This window comes from Chinchilla lanigera, unplaced genomic scaffold (genome assembly GCF_000276665.1).
Source record: "Chinchilla lanigera isolate Chin_1 unplaced genomic scaffold, ChiLan1.0 scaffold00012, whole genome shotgun sequence".
NCBI classification, from domain to species: domain Eukaryota; kingdom Metazoa; phylum Chordata; class Mammalia; order Rodentia; family Chinchillidae; genus Chinchilla; species Chinchilla lanigera.
In genome coordinates this window covers 13434890-13455424 of record NW_004955413.1, presented here as the reverse complement: position 1 = coordinate 13455424, position 20535 = coordinate 13434890, and the positions used below count along the sequence as shown (strand labels likewise).

General features: G+C 36.7%; 1 pseudogene; it reads left to right on the top strand.

The window, feature by feature from the left end:
• Nucleotides 1-18345: 18345 nt before the first annotated feature.
• Nucleotides 18346-19712, top strand: LOC102010047 (annotated as a pseudogene).
• The last annotated feature ends 823 nt before the right edge of the window (nt 19713-20535 follow it).

The following is a 20535-nucleotide window of genomic DNA, read 5'->3' as shown; positions in this document are numbered from 1 at the left end:
TAGCAGGTAAGAAAATGGGAGCTCAAATAGATTTTATTGCAAGGTGTCAGTGGCAAGACTCAAAACTGTATCAGTAAGTGCCCAAATCTAGTTTTTGCCACATGCCTATTGCTTGTAAAATGATTTCCCTAAAATCTATTTTTTGCATATGATAGCTATATGTGCAGTTGCACTTATATTTGATACTTTCTCTTAACTCTATTGTTTCCATTTTCTCCACATCTACTAATCACCTCATACTTATAACCAAACACTAACCGAAATGGTTCGTGAGACTTTGTATTTGAAAGCCTTAAACATATATTACATTCTCAATGCTTTATATACTGTTTAAAGTTTTCTTTTCACTTACACTATGTGTTTTTCTATATAATTAATTTTTCTACATAGTTAAGTAAACTTTTTCATCATAAATTTAAATGGTGATAAAGAATGTCATTGTATGAATATATAATGATTGACTTACTTTAAAGATCACTTTTTACTTTTTCAAAAAATACCCCCAACATAGTTGTTCTACTGTCTTCTGTTTCTTTGATGAAAGAAACTGTCAATGAGTCTTTGATTATCAATATTGCATGTCTCTATCTGTTTTCATGAGAAACCACTTTGAAGATATCAATATGTAATACAACAAGCATTGTTAATTTCCCACCACTTTGTTTGTAAGTCTGTATTGTGTGTACTGTTATTTTGCTATTTTGTAAAAGGTTGTCTGTTAATGTTTTCCTCCTTTTACTTTTAAAATAAAAAAAAAAATTACTCACACTGAAAGTTATACAAAGCAATAAGTCTCATATTCTGCTCAGGACCTATCAGAGGTTACTCATTTCATGTGGACCTTTCTGAGTGATTTTCTGTTTATATTTATACATCAATATACAAGTCCAATGGACACCTCATCCATCAGCCCTATTTTCCTCAGCACTGCCTATCTAAGGATCCTCAGCTATCTACCCTGCTATAGCAACCAGACATTTCAGACATTTGGTTTCTTGCTGGGGTCCCAGTAGCTCTCTTGCCTGGAAACAACAGTATGTTGAACTGGGAGAACAGGTTTCCCGACAGGCTTTGCTACACAGATCCATCCATGAATGCCCTCAGATTCTAACTTCTGTTGCACAACCGACAAATAAAGCCTGGGACCTGGCATCCCAAGGTGTCATTAAAGGGAATGATACAGTCTTGAGGTTGCGGGGTGAGATGGATTTACACTATCAGGAAAACTTTGCCAATTAAAAAAAGAGAGGGAAAGAAACTATGGAAGTAATTTCCTCACCTGAAGTCTACTCTGGGGCCTGTTGTTTACTTATGGCTTGGATGAAAAAGTTTTCAATATCGAGCAAATATTTCTTACCACCAGTTCACGGTGCTTTTTAGTTTCTCATGAGGTCATTTACATTGTCTCCCATTTTGATACACCCTTACCCCACTTTTTTCTTGCCTTGGCTTCCCCTTCCTCCATCTTAAAATAAAACGTTTAGTACTTGCATCAGAAAACCCAGTCTAAGACAGTAGATATGGCTATGTGTGTGTGTTAAAAAATTAAACACAAAAAGCTTTAAAAATATCTCTAGATCAACCATGATTTCAAGAAATCACAATGGAAATTAGAAAACACCTTGAGTTGGTTGAAAACAAAAGCACAACTTATCAAAATATAGAGACAGAAGTTAAAGCAATGTTGACAGGAAAATTTGTAATATTGAATGTTCTTTTCTAGTAGAAATAGAAGTTTCAAATCAAAGATATAATTCCATTGTTAATTTTATATTCTCTTCTTTTGAAATTCTGTATCCCTTTTATTGTTTTCTTTTCTCTCTTTAAAATAAAAATAAAAGAAACTAGAGGAGAAAGCATGAAAATAGAAGGAAAGAACAAATGGCAGAATAATGATTAATAAAACTGGAAACACAAAAGCAATAGACTAAAGGAACATACAGCTCTATCTCTGGAATGATCAAGCAAGCAAGTAATCTTTTAATAATATTAATCAAGATGATCAAAGGGAAGACACATATTGTCAATATCAGCAAAGAAAGAGAGGCTTATATACATCCAAAAGAAATTTAAAAGATATCTGAGGTAATATCATGAACAAATTTTTGCTGAAAAGTTTAAGAATGTAGAGCAAGTAAACTCCTAGCAAGATATTAATTAGCAAAATTGATTCATAAGTAGAAAATCTTAATAGATCTACATAAGGTTTACAAAAAGAATGCGTAACTTAGCATAGTATATATCCATAAAGAAAAGGCTACAGTCTCAGAAGGATTAACTGCAATTTCACTCAAATATTTAGGAAAGAAATTACGCCAGTCACTCACAAACTTTTTATTAGAAGAAACAAGATGTGTCAAAATACTCGAGTCTAGTATTACCTTTATATCAAAAAGGACAAAGACATAAAAAGAGAAATGTCAGAACTATCTCTCATAATTATACATGCAAAAGTATTTAACTATGTGGTATCAAATTAAAGCTAGCTAACCAGCTAGATAGATAGATAGATAGACAGATTATAGATAGATAATTGATAGGTAGGTAATAGATAGATAATACATAGATAGATAATTGTAATACCCTCTGAGTCTCTGGAATTAACCTTAGCAAAGCAAATTTGTTTTACCATATAAAACAAATTGTACTACATCACATAGATAAAGTGTTTGTAAATGACAGAGAAGAAGGGTTGAAGCAGGAGGGAAATGAGAAAAAAGAAGAATTAAAATATATTAAGTACAGGTACAAATTCCCTATGATGAATGTGATCATTATGTATGACAAATATATACTAATATATTTTAAAAATTAAAAATTTAGAAAAGAGAAAATATACAGTAGAAAATCTGTAGAATCATCTCTAAAGACTAATAAAAGCACTCTGACAAAAGCCAACAGCCGGGCCGGGGATGTAGCTCAGTGGTGTAAGTGCCTCTCTGGCAAGGACAAGGTCTTGAGTTTGATTCCTAGTACAAAAAAAAAAAAAAAAATCGAACAGCAAATCTTAATAGAAACAAATATGCAGAGGCAAAGTATGTGAAAAGACTAGCATAAAAGACAAAGCAGTTGGAATTGTTCTGTCTTAAATCTCCTTTTAAATTTAAAATGTTGAAACATGAATGCAAGATAGACTGTACTAAGGATAAATTACACAATCTTTACACTAGCAATTAAAAAATTCAAGATAAAATTAAAAACCAATAGACAGGAAAGAATGGAATCTTAGAAATAATCACACCAAAGAAAGAATGGAAGGAAAAAACACATACAACAAACAGGAAACAAACATCATTAGGATATATTTAAACCCAGTCATCTCAATATCACATTAAATATACAAGGATTAAATATTACAGTATAAACTAAGAGACAGTAAATGAGATTTAAAATCATATGGATAAAATAAGCCCTGATTCTATCCTGTTTATAAGAAATACACTTTAGCTATAAGACATTTTTTTGAAAAAGGATGGATAGCAATATTGCATTGGTAGTAACAGTATTATAAAATGTAGTCTTAAAATCAGGAGTACTACCAAAGAAAAAGGCCCATTTCATAAGCACAATAGAGCCATTTCATTAAAATAAAACTAACATTCCTAAATGATAAGCCTGATAATGGAACTTTAAAGATGTGAAACAGATATCAACAGAGTAAGGCTGACAGTCAAGGGTATGTGCTTGTAGTATCAGCTATCTGGGAGATTATGGTGGGGCAATCTCTTTAGTTAAGGACTTTGAGACCAGCCTGGGCAACACAGTGAGACCCTGACTCAGAATAAAAAGGGAGCCAAGTGTGGTGGTGTTCCCAATCCCACCACTTAGGAAGCTGAGGCAGGTGCATAGCCACATAACCGTGAGTTTGAGGCCAGCCTGGGCTACATAAGCAAGTTCAAGGCCAGCCTGCACTACACAGTGAGACCTGTCTCAAAAAGCAAGCAAACAAACTCCAAATGAGGAAAACCTAATGAATTAATTTATTTAGACTTTTAAAAATGATTTACTAGAGTTGCCACCAATGGCTAATATTTTTATAGATTCAACAAGGTATTTAATCATAGGATGAGACCTAAGTATGAAAAAAATGATGAGATGATGATACAGAAATACGGCTTTGTATCCGTAATAAGTTTCTGGCTTCCATCACAACACAAGTTACTCTTAAATCTCTATTTCCACTTTAGAAACGTGTTTCTGACTACTTATATGTATCTTCTTCATGCAAATATATATAATGTATGCAAATCAAAGTTCATTTTTTCTGTGCATATCACACTTTACTTGCCTCTTTAAATGAGTCGGGAAAAATAACACTAGTACCAGGATTGTTCACTTCAGCCTAAAAGGGTCAGGTGCAGTCTAGAGATTTACTTGCTTCTACTCTCTGTATCCAAATAATAAAACCATGTCTACATATTTCTCCTTTTCCCTATCTTTCCCACATTTTAAACATCTTCTTTAAGATCCTCAGAATCGGTTACCTCCTCCATTCCAATAGTCTCCTAATTGATATACTTTCACTAATCTTTGATAGTTAATTAAGTTCACAAAATGGATTCCAAAGTTATCTCCTTTTTTAAAATATGCTGATGTTACTATATCAATCAAATTTCTATTACATATGTTTTAATCAGGGTTAAGTCCAAGGCCAACCGTAGTTCCTCCATGATCTAGCCATATCTTTTCCTTCAGTCTTTAACTTTCCAGTTCCTCATGTAACAGTCACACTGAATTTTTTGCTGTATCTAAAATTCTCTATAACTCTTGATGTCCTAGGACCTTTACACAATTGTACATTCTATTTCTTCTGTTTGTATCCTATATGTATTTCTGCTTCATGAATTCATCCTGGTATTGTAAGACTTCAACTTCTTTGCTAGCATCTCCTGGGGAAAGTTGGCATTCTCCTGCTTAATTTCCTCATCATTTTATAAGTATTTACACAGCAAGTTTCTATCTTACTTAATTTTGCTCCCAAATTTGACTGGGAATACTATAGTCCCACAGTGAAAGTTGATTGATCAAAAAAAAAAAAAAATGGACGGATTGATATCATAAACTTAGAAACCAATCCTGAAAAGGAAGAATTTTATCTAATAACTGTAACCACTCATTTTCAGATGGCGTTGAATTTGTCTTAGTGTTAAAATTGTCTTAGTGTTAAAATTGCAAGATGACACATGTCATCAAAATTTGTAATTACAAAGCTATCATTAACTTAACAACAGAAATATTAAAGCAAAACAAACAAACAAAAACAACAAAGAGTAAAGAAATCAAACAAATCTCTACCTTCAAGAGGAAAGAAAGAAGATAAGACTTAGAGGGCAATAATAGAGTAATAGCTTTAAAATTATGGAGGATATGGCTGTAGTTATCACAGACTTGATCACAAATTTTGCATTGAGGCTTGAATAAAGACCTGCTAGAATGATTTCACCCAGCAACTAAACCAATAGAACTACGCAACCCTGGTCTTGAATAAGACTGAAGTTAAAGCTATGTTAATGTGCTTTACATAAAATCACAAAGTAAAAAATTACCATAGGGCATTTGTTAATGTGTTTTTATACTTAAGAAATGGCAACTTTTCCTAATCTACTTATCCCTAGAGCCAAAAGAGAAGCCCTAACTTCATGTCCTAGGTTAAGGAAGAATGCTTCTCAGCTCCAGCACGATATTTGTTATTGATTGTCTAACATCTTGTTTCATTCGTCTCTACTTTAAAATCTTCCAATGTTTTCCCCCAAAGTCTCTTAAATTATATTTCAGTAGCATCATTTTGCAAGACTTCTTGGTAACATGGACTACTCCCTTGCTTCCCTCTAGCCAGGCAAACACATTTTACAAGCTCTAAGCACTTCTCAAGCTTTCTCAGCTCTGACTGCCTGATAGTCTCCTTCTCTCTGAAAATATGTTCAGATTTTCCTTTCCTTTCCTCATCTCAACCATTGGAAAAAAAAACGTATGTTACAATTTCTCAAAATATACCCTTTTTGTCTCAGACAAATTCAGGTTTATATCCTAACTCTGACACTTGGAAATGGGAAAAAAATCACAAATTCTCTTACACGTTAGATTTTTTATTTGTGCTATAGGGAAATAACAGTGAGAACATTTACAACTTGGCTTCAATGTTAAGGATGTCTTTGTCCCTTTGACAAATGGCAATTCTTTCTTCCATCTGTGAGCACATGATTCTGGTAATCTGTACCTAAGGTTGACTTAGGGCAGTCTATTTCCAAAAGCAAACTAGAGCTTATAACTAAAGAAAGAAAAGCACTTGAAAAGTTCTTAGTATTATGTATTACACAAGATTACGAGAAATTATGCCAAGCTGAGACTTGAAGATAGTATTTACCAGCTCCCTGGCTCACAACAATCAAATAATTAAGGATGATTATTAGCACTGTTATTATTGCCACTATTATTGGGATTATTATTCGATGTGCCTGTTTTACTCTTTTTCATCCTCACAACATTCTCTGTATAGTTATGTTCTTCTTGTCAGTTATTTCCATTCATGTATCAGCCCTTCTGTTCACTTGACATCAGGGATTTTGTCTGAATCCATCTGTGTTTTAAGTAGCATTTCACACTACCAAACCCCTAAGAATTCAGTAAGCATGTATTGAGTTGAATAATATGCACTAACTATAAAATATACAATTAAGATGTGGTAAGAGAGAAACTGAATTTCTTTGTAATCAATGACAGAGTAAGAAACATGAATGACTATGGATACTCTTAGTTGGTACCATATTTATAATTCGGGATTCTATGCAATAGTGGTGCAAATATTTTTTTCTACTATGGTGGACTAAAGTTAGTCAAGTTACTAAAGGTTCATATACTAAAAGGTAAACCCTGGTTTATTTTGCTGGTTTATTGTCATGGCTTACTCCCTCACTTCTTTATACCTCTTGGCTTCTGTGAACAGCATTTCCTTGGGTAGGTCTTCTGTGATCTCCCTACAAACACATCATTTTCATAAAACTTCAGCACTTGGGATACTGCAGTTTTACTCATTTCTTCCTGTCTTGGTCCTCTACCTTATCTCCGTGATCAGTGACAGTTATGTTTATCTCTGAATGCCAGCATTAGAGCAGTTCCTGTATTGTGCTAAAAATTTAAAAGTTATTAATGAATTATTAAATGGTAGAAATAAAGATGTTTACATGAACAATGGCGCCATACACGCAATAAAGAACCGTTACAGTGATTCAAGAGGCTTTCAAGAGCAAAAGAAGAAGGAAAAGGAAAGAAAAAAGAAATCAGGCAACAATTAAGAAGTCATAAATATTTTTAGCTATTAGTGCCCAGCTTGTGCTTACTGTGAATTTCATTTTTAGTTTGTTTAAATGAATTATCTGCTCTGGAAGCTTGAGGTGGAAGGATGGCAAGGTAGAGTTCAGCTGGGGCAACTGAGCTACTTAGTGATAATCTGTCACAAAAGAAAAAATTTAAAAGGTCTGGGATGTGGCTCAGTGAAAATGTCCTGCTACTGCAGTATCTCAAACAAACACAAATTATGTCTAACTTCTGCACTGTCTTTCCAGCCTCTTCTAGAATCTCCCACCCCGCCTGACAATCAAACCCACATCACTGACCCATCACTTTCATTCTTGCCCTAGATCCCGATCCTGCACCCTGGGGACCCAGCTTCCTTTTCTCCACCTTCTATATTTTATTAGTACAATGCATGTTTGCAGTACAGAAGAATCCCATCACTCTTGGGGAGCTGTTGGTACACATACATAATACATTTAAATTCTTTTTTCATTCCCTTCCTCTCCCCACTCTTTTCCCTTCCACCTCTTGAACACCTTCCCTTTTGCTAAAGATCTATCTCCCTCTCTTGTACTATCTTCCATTTTGCTGTAGGTTTTATAACTTTTGGAATTTTTTCTGCTCTTAGTAAGCCCAGCACTTTGTCAGCTGAATTACCTTGTATATTAACTCGTTATTGGTCTGGTATGGAAGACAGGAGATAAGAGTTGGAGGTTTCCTTGCAAACCTGAGTCTTTTGCGTGTACCACACGAAGGGTCACTGAGGTGAAAAGAAACTAGCCTTGAATGCAGACTAGAGGACCACTGCTAAAGCACACAATGTTAGGAAGATATGGAAATTTAAGGTTTAGGAAAGTACTGATACAGTTGTCTTAATCCAAATTCTCAGAGAGCCCTTCTTCCCCTGTAGGAATTAGCTGAAATTCCAGGTACTGTAGTTTGGATCTTTGGTATCTGCCAAAGATCACATGGTAGACTTGATGCCCAGCACCACTCTACTGGGAGGCAATAGAAGGACCAGGAGGCAAGGACCGGTCCAGTAACTTCAGATCAGCAGGAGTACATCCTTAAAGGGAACAGGGAATGGCAGGCTCGGCTTCTTCCCTCCTCTCATGCTCCCCAGCCTAGAGGTGCAAGGTTTTGCTCTGCAACCACTGCTGCCGTGGACCCAACCTGATGGAGCCAACTGACTGTGGTCTGAAACATCCTAAAGAATGAGCAAAATGAGCTTTTTCTCTTTAAAAATTTTTTTTTCAATTTTTACTTTTTCTTACTGTGTATTTGCAGCACGTAATGATTACATTCTGAGTGGGGGAACTGGTACATGTATATAACACATCTTAATTATATGGTCTCAGGTATTTTGTTATAGTAAGACAAAGCTGACTAACAACACCACGGGTCTGAGAAATTGACTTTCAAGACTCTGTTACTTATGTGGTTAATTTCTAAGCTTGTGCCTAGTATTTTCTGCACTCCAGCTATAGGAGGTGAGTTCCTTCGTATAATAATGGCTTTCCTCCATCCGTTGCAAATTACCCTCACTCTTTCCCACTTCGATAGAATGCTTCACTGGCCCTTGATAAGAGCTTATGATTCCCTAGTCCCTGTAATATGCACTCCCCAAATCATGAAATGCTGGACCCACCAGTGAATCCATTGCATAGCTGTCTCATTCAAGACACCTCTGAAGTCTTCTGTGGCCACACTGCCACAGCATGGTCTCTGACTCTTTCCTCTGCTCCCGCTCTAAAATGCAGTTTTGTGGCTAGCTCTTTCAAACTATTCCTGGCACTGCTTTCTTGGATTTACTTCTCAGAAATAGCAAACGCTGTTTCAGAGATGTGCTTACAGAGAATGTATTGGAGAGTACCTGCAGCATGAATGCTTCTAAAACAATAAAGAAAATAGCATCTTACTCTCTCCCTCTTTATTTGGTTGCAAAAAATGATGAAGTCCTGGCAAAGTAGAAGTCTATAGAGGAGATTGATGAATTGGGAATACTAATGCAATCTATCACAACTCAGAATTCAAGGTTGGGAAACAGTTCTTAGATGAACAAGTCTCAAATGTAATCATAGAGAAAGAGAGTATAATGTTTTGCTGGATCTAAAACTACATATCTCATTTTGATGTGTTTCCCTAGTCCATTTACTGGAGAAGGTGGAGGAGTTCTACTTTTGATGGTTTTAAATTCAGCCAGAAGGAGCAGGAGACTCTATAACAGGACCAAGCTAAGGTACAAGCTGTTTTGCCACTTGACTCTCTAACAGATAGAAATGATGCTCAAAGTGTTGGTAGTAAACAAAAAACTGTACAGTCTCTGGTAAGTCTCAAAAGCAAAATCACAATGCCTATTTTTCCATGCCTGAGTACAGTCACAGCCTGCTTTGGTCGTAAATGCTGCCCTTATAGAAGCAGATTCTACCTTCTTAGACTTTTATAAAGATTAACCATGAGATACCAAGTGATTGAGCTATTCATCAAGAATGAGATTAGAGGGTCAAGGGTGTGAGGGGGGTGTGGTGTGTTTAAGAAGGTATTGACAAAATGATTCTATGAGGTGTTTGACTCACATTTTAACTGATTGATTTAGGCCTATACATGAAGTTGTGTGAAATGTAAATGTAAGTAAAAAGATGAGACTCTAAGCCAAGTAGATTAAGGAATGGCTGGTTGTGATTCTGAGCTGTTTTCTGGTAGAATCCAGTCCATTCTCCCCTCCCTGCGCTCTGTGTTATCAGAAAACTGATCTCTAAGGTTTCATTCCCAGCACTCCATGGAAGCTGGCTTTCAGTCAGATTCCACCACTGGGCCTCCCTGACAGTACAGTATATAAGGAAGCCAGTGATTTTCTAATTTTCTTCATGAAAGCATCATCTCTGACATCATCTGCATCTCTCCTCTTGCTTCTGCCAGACATCTCTATTGTTGAAGCATCTGCAGTCACCCTGGCCCACCAGCTGTAACCCACACTTCCTTTAACCTTTGAGTAGGGCCTTCCTTTTCTTTCCAGTCTGTAGAATGTCTTACCTTTTCCTGTTTGGTCTATAGCTCCTCTCACACCTGTACAACCTGGGCCAGGGATATAGCTCAGTGGCACAGCACCTGCATGGCAAGTGCTAGGTCCTGAGTTTGAATCCCGGTACCAAAAAAAAAAAAAAAAAAAAAACACACCTGTACAATCAGTTCACTGTATTACATTTCTTGTATTGGATTATGAGAAACTGCAGGGAGTTCTGCTTTCTGAGAGATACTTCTCCGGGATGAAATAGTGATTTATAAATATTTTCATCCTCAGCCTTATTAGTTAGACTAAGTGTAAGAAAACTGATTAAATGTTACTTTAAATCTCATGATTTCCTTTTCCAGAAATAAAAATTCCTAAACTCTTAGGGCATAAAAGGTGGCATTCTGTGGTCATAACTACACTGTTTAAAATAGAATAGTAAGAACATCACAAAAATAAGAATTGTAAGAGTAAAATGTGAATATGAAAAGTAAAAGTATCCTGAAACTAAGAATCCATTCTATTCACACACTTCTGTTTATAATGATAGTCAATTTGGTTAAAGCATCACATTTTTCATCTTTCAACATATAACATAGCCAAATAATGTATTGGTTCATATTTGAAATGTTAATGTAGATCACATAGTATTATGTAAATAAAAACATACTACAAAATGATAAAGTACACTATTGCCATAATGAAATATCTCACAAAGAAATCACATTTTCTTGATTTTAGATAAAGATATATGTGTATGAAATATGTGTGTAATTTTGCATTTTAAATTTTTTAGATGAATTAGTGAAGAATTAGAGTGATAGTACCTTTCTTACCTGTTATGGTTGATACATTGTGTCAACTTGGGGAGTCTAGAGGTTTGGCTAAGTGACTCCGCAGGAAGCCAGGGTGCTTACTTTGTATACATCCTGAGCCTGTGGAAGAGAAGGGCAATGATTATGTGAGAGCTACATGTCCCTTAGGTGGGGGTAGCCTGTTTACAAAGTAAGGCAGGGAAAGAAGCTGCTTGTCACCATTCCTCCCTTTTACTCTGGCTGCTTTGCTCTTCGGCTGCCATTCCCCCCTTTGCTCTTGTTGGTTTGCCACCTTCTGCCTCGGAGCAAGCCAAGCATGGACTGAAACCTCCACAAACTGTAAGCTAAATAAACCTTTCCTTCCTTCATTTTGGGTGTTGGGTATTTTGTCCCAGCAATGAGAGAAAAGTAACCAAAACATTACCAAAATCCATTTTTTACCTGGTAGAATATTTATACTGTCCTACCAGTCTACTTATTTGAAACCAGTAAAGCTTTTGTGACTCTGCATTTTTTTCTTAAATTTTATTGCATTTTTTGGCCAATATAGAATATGCTACATGTGTAAAAAAATACTCCACTCATTTACTTTTTGTTAAAGTCACACAGTTTTAAAATACATTTACTCCCTCACTGATTCTACAGAGTAGGGTGTAGTGCCGAGTATAGGATAGTTGAGACCTAAAAGAGAAGAGGAAACTACTGAGATCAGAACTGATTGTAGCCATTTCATTCTTAGCATAAGCAGAAAATGGTTAGCGATGGTAAGGGAAAGAACAGAAGATAAGATATTGAACAAACAGACATATTTCCCAACTTTCAATAGATCTTATTTCATTCCATTTATGTACAGTTACTTATCATGATTAGAGTACATTTTTACTTGAAGTATATTATCTTTACTCACCTTTTAACATTGAATGCTTCTGTAGAATTTCACCGGATGCTGTCAAGGACAGAAAGGGCAGGTGTGCAAAGGACTAACTGGCTGAGAGCTTCATCAGTAGCATCAGACTCTAACACAGGTCCTGACCACTTCCAGGGTGGGAGGCACATCTTGAAACATTAACCCCCACCCAGAGGGCATCAGAGACAGCCACAAAAGTCACAGAGCAGAGAGGGGGTGATCAGAAAGCAGAGAAAGTGCTTGGGGATGAGCTGGTCCTTGAGCTTCTCCAAAACACAATTCTGACTCTCAACCTGAGCACCGCAGCACAGGGATTCACAGAGTGGTGGATGGAAGCAATACCCCATCAGAATAGGGAGCACTCCTGTGTTTGATGAGTAAGAGTCTCAGACTACAGAGCTCTTCTCTCAGGCGTGAAACTCATATACAATGCAAAATTACCCCCAACCACTAAACATTTCTGATATTAAAGTAAATAATAATGTCAAGGGGGAGAAAGTCATGTATATCTATGACATACTTCATTTTACATAACATACAAACTTTGACACATAAACATAGGTGTTTTCATATGACCCAAACCACTTTGCAAGAGCAACGCTATCTCTTCCAGTATATACCCAGAGGAAATGAAATCACCACCTCTTAACATACCTGAGCTCCATGTTCATACGGCATTATTCACCATAATCAAGGCATGAAAACAGTCTATGAGTCCATCAGTGGAAGAAACTCTGGTGCAAGTATATTATAATATACTTAATATACTTGCATGTCTGCACAATGTAAATGCATGTCTGCACAATGAATATTTTTCAGCATTTAAAAGAGGAAACAACTTGCCACTTGGCACAATCGGAGGAGGCAGTTGAAGGATACTGTGCAAAGTACAATCATCCGGAAGTAAAGAACCATATTTCATAATCTTGCTTATATGTGGGTTCTTTTTATAAAAGGTCAAACAGAGATAAAGAACAAAACACTGGGAGTGACCATCAAAGTTGGGATGGAATGAAGGAAAAGAGGATGACAGATCAAAGGGTACAAAGTAACAGTCAAATAAATCTAAAAATCTAACCTACAACATGGGGATTGTAGTTAGTAATATTGTGCTGTATTCAGGGCTTTTGCTAAATGAGTAGATTATACGTATTTTTAGCATAGTAAATATGAGATGATGGAGATAGTCATTAATTTAATTATTGTAACCATTTTATCATATATTCATGTGTCTCTTAACATCATATACTCTATGTACAATAAAATCTAATTTTCAAAAAGCAGTATTTCTCATGGTATTTCAGATATCAATATTGTTTTCCAACTCACTTATTTCAGCCAGTCCTTAAAACATCGACCTTCAGAGATTATATTTGTACGTGCCCCCATCTCTTTCATTTTGTCCACAATAAAGTGGATATTTTTGATGATGAACAACTTAATATACACTTTTTTATTATGAATCATTTTCTGCTTATTTCCTTTTTGGATAGCATGATATTTTTGGTTAATTATATATATATATATATATAAAAATTAGTTCATAAATTATATTATACTATAATTTTCCTTTAAGGTAGTGAAAGCAGGTTAATAAAATACTAGCTTTTTAAAATATGTTTTACATTTAGTGGAGTTGAGGACCAATGCCCTTAGAGAGTTATTTGCTGACAATTCTTTCCTCAAATTAGTACCCAATACATATTTTATTCTTAAATGTCTATGCTTAGGCAATTATTATCAGATATTTGATGAGATTCTGTAATGAAAAATGAGGCAAAATAATTAAAGACCAAAATAAACAAAAGAGTGGAAAAAACCCACAGAATGAAAAAAACAAAAACAAAATAATTTTCTGAAAAGATACATGTGTGAGCACAAGTGTTTGTTGTACACCCAAGGGTGCATTTGTGTGTATGTGTGTGTTTGTACATAAAAGGGTGCGTGTGCATGCATGCATGTGTACGTGTAACAGCCATTCCTAAACTGCATGGCCTAGCGGCTGTAGAGGACTCTGAGGCCTTTGAAGACATCTAGAATGTCAAAACTACTTTCTTTAATACTGCTAAGATATTTTGGAATTCTATATTGAAACCGTCAACAAAATGTTTAGATAAAATAACATTTTGAGGTAGACCACATCACCAAAAGCTCACCTTCTATACTTATTTTTAAGTAAACCTGAAGGAACAGGTAATAAACCTAGAAACATGTAAGCAATGAGTTTGGGGGGGAAAAAAACCCAAGGGCACATTCCACTATATTTTCAGGGTCTGTAGCAGGTATGGGATGTGGTAGGGTGGGGTGCAACCAAGCCAGAAAAAAGCAAGGAACTCATGAAGAGAAAGGTGTTTCCAAGAAAAATAATTCAAATTATGGGTATTTCCTTGGTGCACACTTTCAAGGGGACAGTTAAACATGTGGGAAGAGTATTGCCAAATATAGAAAACTAATCACATTTAAAAATGAGGAACTCATTCATTAAAACAGGAAAATGTGGGAAAAAAAGTAACCATAACACAACACTCTCAATTCATGCAGGCAATACTATATCAAAAGGAGTTGAGCTCTTTCCAGTCTATTGAGCTAAAGTCTTGTGAACTTTCTGGACAACAGAAAAGCAGACAAAGTCTACTTTGCATTGCTGTCCTTGCTATCTACAGAGAGCAAGGACAGCAACAAATGTTAGTGTCTGGAAACCTGGTTTCAAACATGCTCCAATTTACATGTATAAATTTCAGAGTACTTTAACTGAAAATAGGAAGGTATAATTTCATATTTATGAAATTAAAACAAAATTTTACATAATCTTTTATAGTATAATAATGATGATACTTTATACTTTTAATCAGACAATCTGAAGGACCCTGTAAACATTAGCAAATTAAGTCTCACAATACCCCATCTAGTAGTTAATAATACGACTCATTCATTATATACTCAATAGTTGAAATGAGACATTAAGAGATTAAGTGATTTATTTCAAGATCATGCATTCCCTAAGTTTCAAAGAATAGTAGCCTACAATTTTCATTTATCTTTCTATCACTGTCAATATTCTCCTTCCATTTGTATCATGATGGATAATACACGGAGCTCTCTATTTAGTACTATTTTCTAGGCTGCAGGGTCTCTTCACCGCCTTCTTGATTTTTGACATTTCCATATTTCTTTCCCCTTGGTTGGACTCAACCTATAACCCCTGCTTACTAAATTCTGCCTTTACTTTCCTAGTGTATTTCTCAAAGTGTATTTCTCCAGTGTAAGCATATTTCCAGAATAGCACCTATATTTAACAATTTATGCTTTGAAAAATCCATTCAACTTTAATTAATCAAATATTTATTATGTGATTTTGTATGCTAAGCACTGCTGCCTTGACTCCTACAATCCTAGTTTTTAGTATCTACTGAAATGGAGAGACAGTTTCAAAAAGCAGTAACAGAAAAATCAGCCAAGGGCTACTAGGAGATATAATAACAAATAACTATGATACCACACCAAAATTAGAAGTTTCTTTAGAGTATTTTTCTAGTGTACTGCAAAGCTGAGGTCTAAAGAGTGAACAGAAATTAACCAAAGAACACCAACAAGAGTTAGAAGGAAGTACTGAACAGCTGCCCACAGATGAAAGAAGCTGAGATCAGAGAGCTGAAAGATGCTCAGAATGACGGAAAACAGTGAATATGGGCGCAGGAAGTAGAGAGAAACAGGCTGTAAACGTGGAGATTACAGCTTGTTAGGCCCCATGAAGGCATTTATATTGTTTCTAAAAGCAGTGAAGGTCTCTGATGATTTTGACCAAGACTTGAAGTTTCTGTTAGGAAGGCCTTTCGAACTGCCGTGTGTGAATATCGGAGCTGAGGGGAGCAGAGTCGAGGTAGTAACACCGGTGATGCAAGGGTCCCAACCGTGATCTGGCAGAGATAAGGGTCAGCTGCTCTTCTGTGAAAGAGAGAGAAAGGAGAGTGAGGAAAAGGAAATATATTCAAGAAATCTGAGTGATAAGATCAAGAGTACTTGATCTTCCATGGCGATACATTTAAAAGAGAAAGCACAGAAAATTCTCAATTTTGTTTCCAAAAGAAGAAAATACTACAGAAAAAGAAGAGAAACTTCCACTTTGACTGGAAAAAAGCATTAACTAACAAAAGGAACAAAATCAGGTTTCGACTTCAGAAGACAAGATGAAATGTTAGATAAAATCATGGAGGATGGAAAGAAAGTGTGTTGAGGTTAAATATTTAAGGATTTTAGGTTATTGGGGAGGAGAATAAAATAAAAATGAGAAGACACTGAGTTAAATATGCACATTTAAAATGTAAAGATTACCATTATGATAACTGAAATATAATACTACTTTTGAGCCACCACTAATGCATGTATAATCAATATTGCTATTTCTGCATGCTATCTCCAACAGAGGCTGTATATTCTTTTCAAGTATAAACTTAACAAGGGGCCAAGGATACAGCTCAATGGCACATCACCTGTCTGGCAAGCACAAGGTCCTGAGTTCAATTCCTGATACAAAAAAAAAAAAAAATTCAACAGAATGCTTACACTAAGTTTAAAAAGATGAAACAGTAGACCCAAAGCTGACTGTTATGGCTTATGTCTAGATGTCCCCCCAAAGCTTCTCGTAGTTATAAGTGAAGCTTTTTTGGAAGTGGCTGGATTTAAAGTGTGTGATTCTGGGATCAAGGGTGTGATGCTGGGACTGATTCATGGTGCGATGTTAGGATTAAGGCTGCCTCACCCTGGGTGTGAGTGCTACCTGCCTTAAGGGTAGGTAGTCTGAATAGGCTTGGAGGGATACAAAGAGTGTCCTGGCTTGTTGCCTGCTGCTTTTGCTGCTTTATGTATGCCATGAACAGTTTCTGCTTTGTGATACCCCTCTGCCATGCCTCCCTGCTTTGTGGCTAGCCAACTGTGAATTTAAACCTCCACAAACTGTGAGGTAAATAAACCTTCACTCCATTAAATTTGGGTGTCAGGTATTTTGTCTCTGCTCCCAGAAAGGTAACTAAGGCACCAACAAAGGGAAATCATAAACAGATTACAAATTCAAAAAATAACAAAACCAAATGTTCAAATAAGCAAAAACTGATGGAAACAAATATCAGAACTGAAGGCTACTCTTTGAAGATATTTGGAAGATATTTATTTTAAATAGAGACTTGACTAGGCTTGACTCAGAAAACTAAAGAGAAGAAAAGTAATATTAACACTAAGTATGCATATATGTCAATGCTTTGGTTTAAGAAAGAGAGTGTCCCTCGAATTTTTTGTGTGATGTGGCTTTAAAGATTTTCTGTATAGTTTTTGTGGCATCAAACTAGTTTGAAGAGGTTATTTCTCTAGTGGTTGTATTCTTTTCACAGGAAACCCACTATTTACTCCTCTTACTTCTAAATGCAGATACAATGCATAGTTTAGTAGATATACAAAATACTAGGTCTGCAAAATAGAGCTAGCAAAGAATTATTTTCTACCGATCTGTGAGTTGTCAGGGTGAAGATAAGATCTTCCAAAAACAAAGTTCTGTCTCCCTGAAACAAAAAGGGAAAAAAAAACTTTATACCAGGTTATGAAACATCCCAGAACTTACCAGTGTTCAGACCATGTCATCCTTTCCAACACATTTCCTTCTCTTCTCCTAAAACACAGGATAGGGCACATTTCCTCTGTTAAAGTGCCCACATTGGCCTTGCTTGAGTTTCTCTCACCTTATGCAATGCTATAGGAAACATCATGCAAATTTCCATAGCATGTCTTGATCTTTTACTATTAATGTTCCCAATTTCCTACTTCAATTCTAAGAATTTGTATCCTGTACACTGAGATGATAAAAACCAACCAGTTTGAGCACAGACTTACTTGGGCAGGGTTCACAATTGTTTTCTGAAAAAGATCAATTGTTAAATTATTTAGCCTTTGTGTGTCATATAGTCTTCATGGAACCTCCTGAACTCTGACCTTCAGTGCAAATGTACTTTGGACAGTGTACAAACTAATTGGTGTGGCTGCATTTCTATACAATGTTGTTAACCAAAAACAGATGGACAGATTTTGCCCCTAGGTCTTAGTTTGCCAACCCCTTGTCTAACAGAACCAAAAAGTACTCTAATTTTTAGAAAACAAAAATATCAGCTAGGTGTGGTGGTACTTGCCGGTAATCCCATTATTCTAGGAGGCCGAAGCAAGAAGATCACAAGTTTGAGCCTAGCCTGGGCAATTAAGAAAAATCTTGTCTCAGAAATACAAAAAGCGGCCAGAGTTTTGAACGACGCCCTTCAGGCCAGTGTGCTGATCCTCTGTGTCGTCTGGAGTGCCAGAACATGATGACCGTGCCCTCCGCGGAGGAGTTAGGCTCCTTGAAATACAGCGACTTACAGAATTTGGCCAAGAGGCTGGGCCTCCGGGCTAACCTGAGGGCAAACAAGCTGTTAAAGGCTTTGAAAACCCACCTTAAACAGGAAGCACAACAGGAAAATAAGAATCAGGATGAAAGTCAAGCTTTTGCATCCTCCTGTGATGAGACTGAGGCACAGATTACCAGCGGGGAACAAGCCGAGAAGGAGCCAGTGGACCATATCACCAAAACAAGGAGGCGGCACAAGACAGTCCACAGGGACCCTGTCTTCCAGGATCATTCTGAGATAAGCCTGAGTCATTTCACCGAGTTGCAGAATCAAGAAGACCAGGAAAACTGGGATCTTGGAACTACTGGAAAAATCTCTTCTCTACCAGACAAGAGCCTTGGAGAAGAGTATGCAGTTTCCTCAGGAAAAGCTGAAATAAATGCTAACGAAGACTCAAAGGAACCTTCAGAAAAACGTTCTCACTATACAGATGGATTTTCCAAACTTGGGAACAAGAAAAGAACTGCAGTCACTACCCCAAACTTTAAAAAGCTCCATGAGGCTCATTTTAAGGAAATGGAGTCCATTGATGAATATATTAAAAGAAGAAAGAAACATCACTCATCTCATGAACTGAAGAAGCAGCCCAGCAGGGAGCGAGGGGTAATGACACCTGTGCCTCCAGGAATCCTCTCCGTGGCTTGCACTCCCGCCAGCCAGCGGCGCTCACAAGGCCAGGCCCAAGGCCCTGCCAGGAGGAGCGCTATGAGTCTGAAAGGGTCCGTGAAGCACGCTGGTCTCTCAGCGACAAAATGAACGTCGGGTTTTCAGCTGCTACTAAAGATAATGAGCATAAGCGCTCGCTGACCAAGACTCCAGCCAGAAAGTCTCCACATGTGACCATGTGTGGGAACACGGCAAAAGGCCAGGCTGTGTTTGGGACACCCATGTTAAAGACCAACAAGGGGAATTCTGCTGCTGCTGTTATTACCCCATTCAAGCTGACAACCACGGGGACGCAGACTCCTGTCTCCAGTAAGAAGCCTGTATTTGATCTCAAAGCAAGTTTGTCTCGTCCGCTCAACTATGAGCCACATAAAGGAAAGTTGAAACCATGGGGGCAGTCTAAAGAAAATAATTCTCTGAATGAACATATGAGCAGAGTGAGCTTCCATAAGAAAACTTACAAACAACCTCCTCTCCAGACCAGGGAAGAGCAACGGAAGAAACACGAGCAAGAATGGAAGAAGAAGAAAGCCAAGGTTCTGGGAGCTCGCAGGGGCCTCATTATGGTTAAAGATAAATGATTTTTAACCCCTGTGAATACTACTTCATTCTGAATTCCCTTTCCTTCTATAAATATTTCTATACTGTCCTTCCTGTTTTTCTACAGACTTTTGTTCATTATCTATGTAGTGTCTGTGAGTTCGTGTCCCACAGCTCTGAAAGGAGTAAATGTCTTAAAGCTCATAAATTCTGTAGAGTGGCTTTAAACTAAGTTTTTGTACAGCTCAATTTTCCGATGAGACCCATCCCAGATTCTTAACCTAGACCTGTAATGTCAATGTCCTTCTGCTTGCTGGTGCTAATATTAAGAGACTGGCAGTCCTTCCAGCTGAGAGCATCTACCCAAGCGCAGTGAGTTGGACAAGCTTCATCAGAACCTGAACAACGGAAGTGAATGGGAAAAGCTGGGGTAGGAAGGCTACCCCTTCCTCCTCTACAGAAGCTACTAATCTTAAATGAGCTGGTCCCATGGTTTTGGTGATAGCATCAAGATTTTTCCTGCGTGAAAAACGTTTTGTTTAGGAGTATAAGCGCCTTTGGGTTTCTTTATGTAATTGCCATTTGTTACTTGCGGTATTCTTAAAAATAAAATTCTACCGCTGACTCTCAAAAAAAAAAAAAGAAATACAAAAAGCTTTGGGGATGTAGAAATGTGTAAAGTCCCAAGATTTAAACCCTAGTGCCACAAAAGGAAAGTCTTCTTCTAAGCTTCAGAGATAAAAAAATTTAGCTTAACAAAAACAGAAGCATTATTCCAAAATTGTGTGTAATATTTAAATTGCTAATGTGTATAGAGAGTTATAAATAATAACCAAGCTTTTCCTGAAAAATTTTCATATTTGAGGAAAAGATGAATTC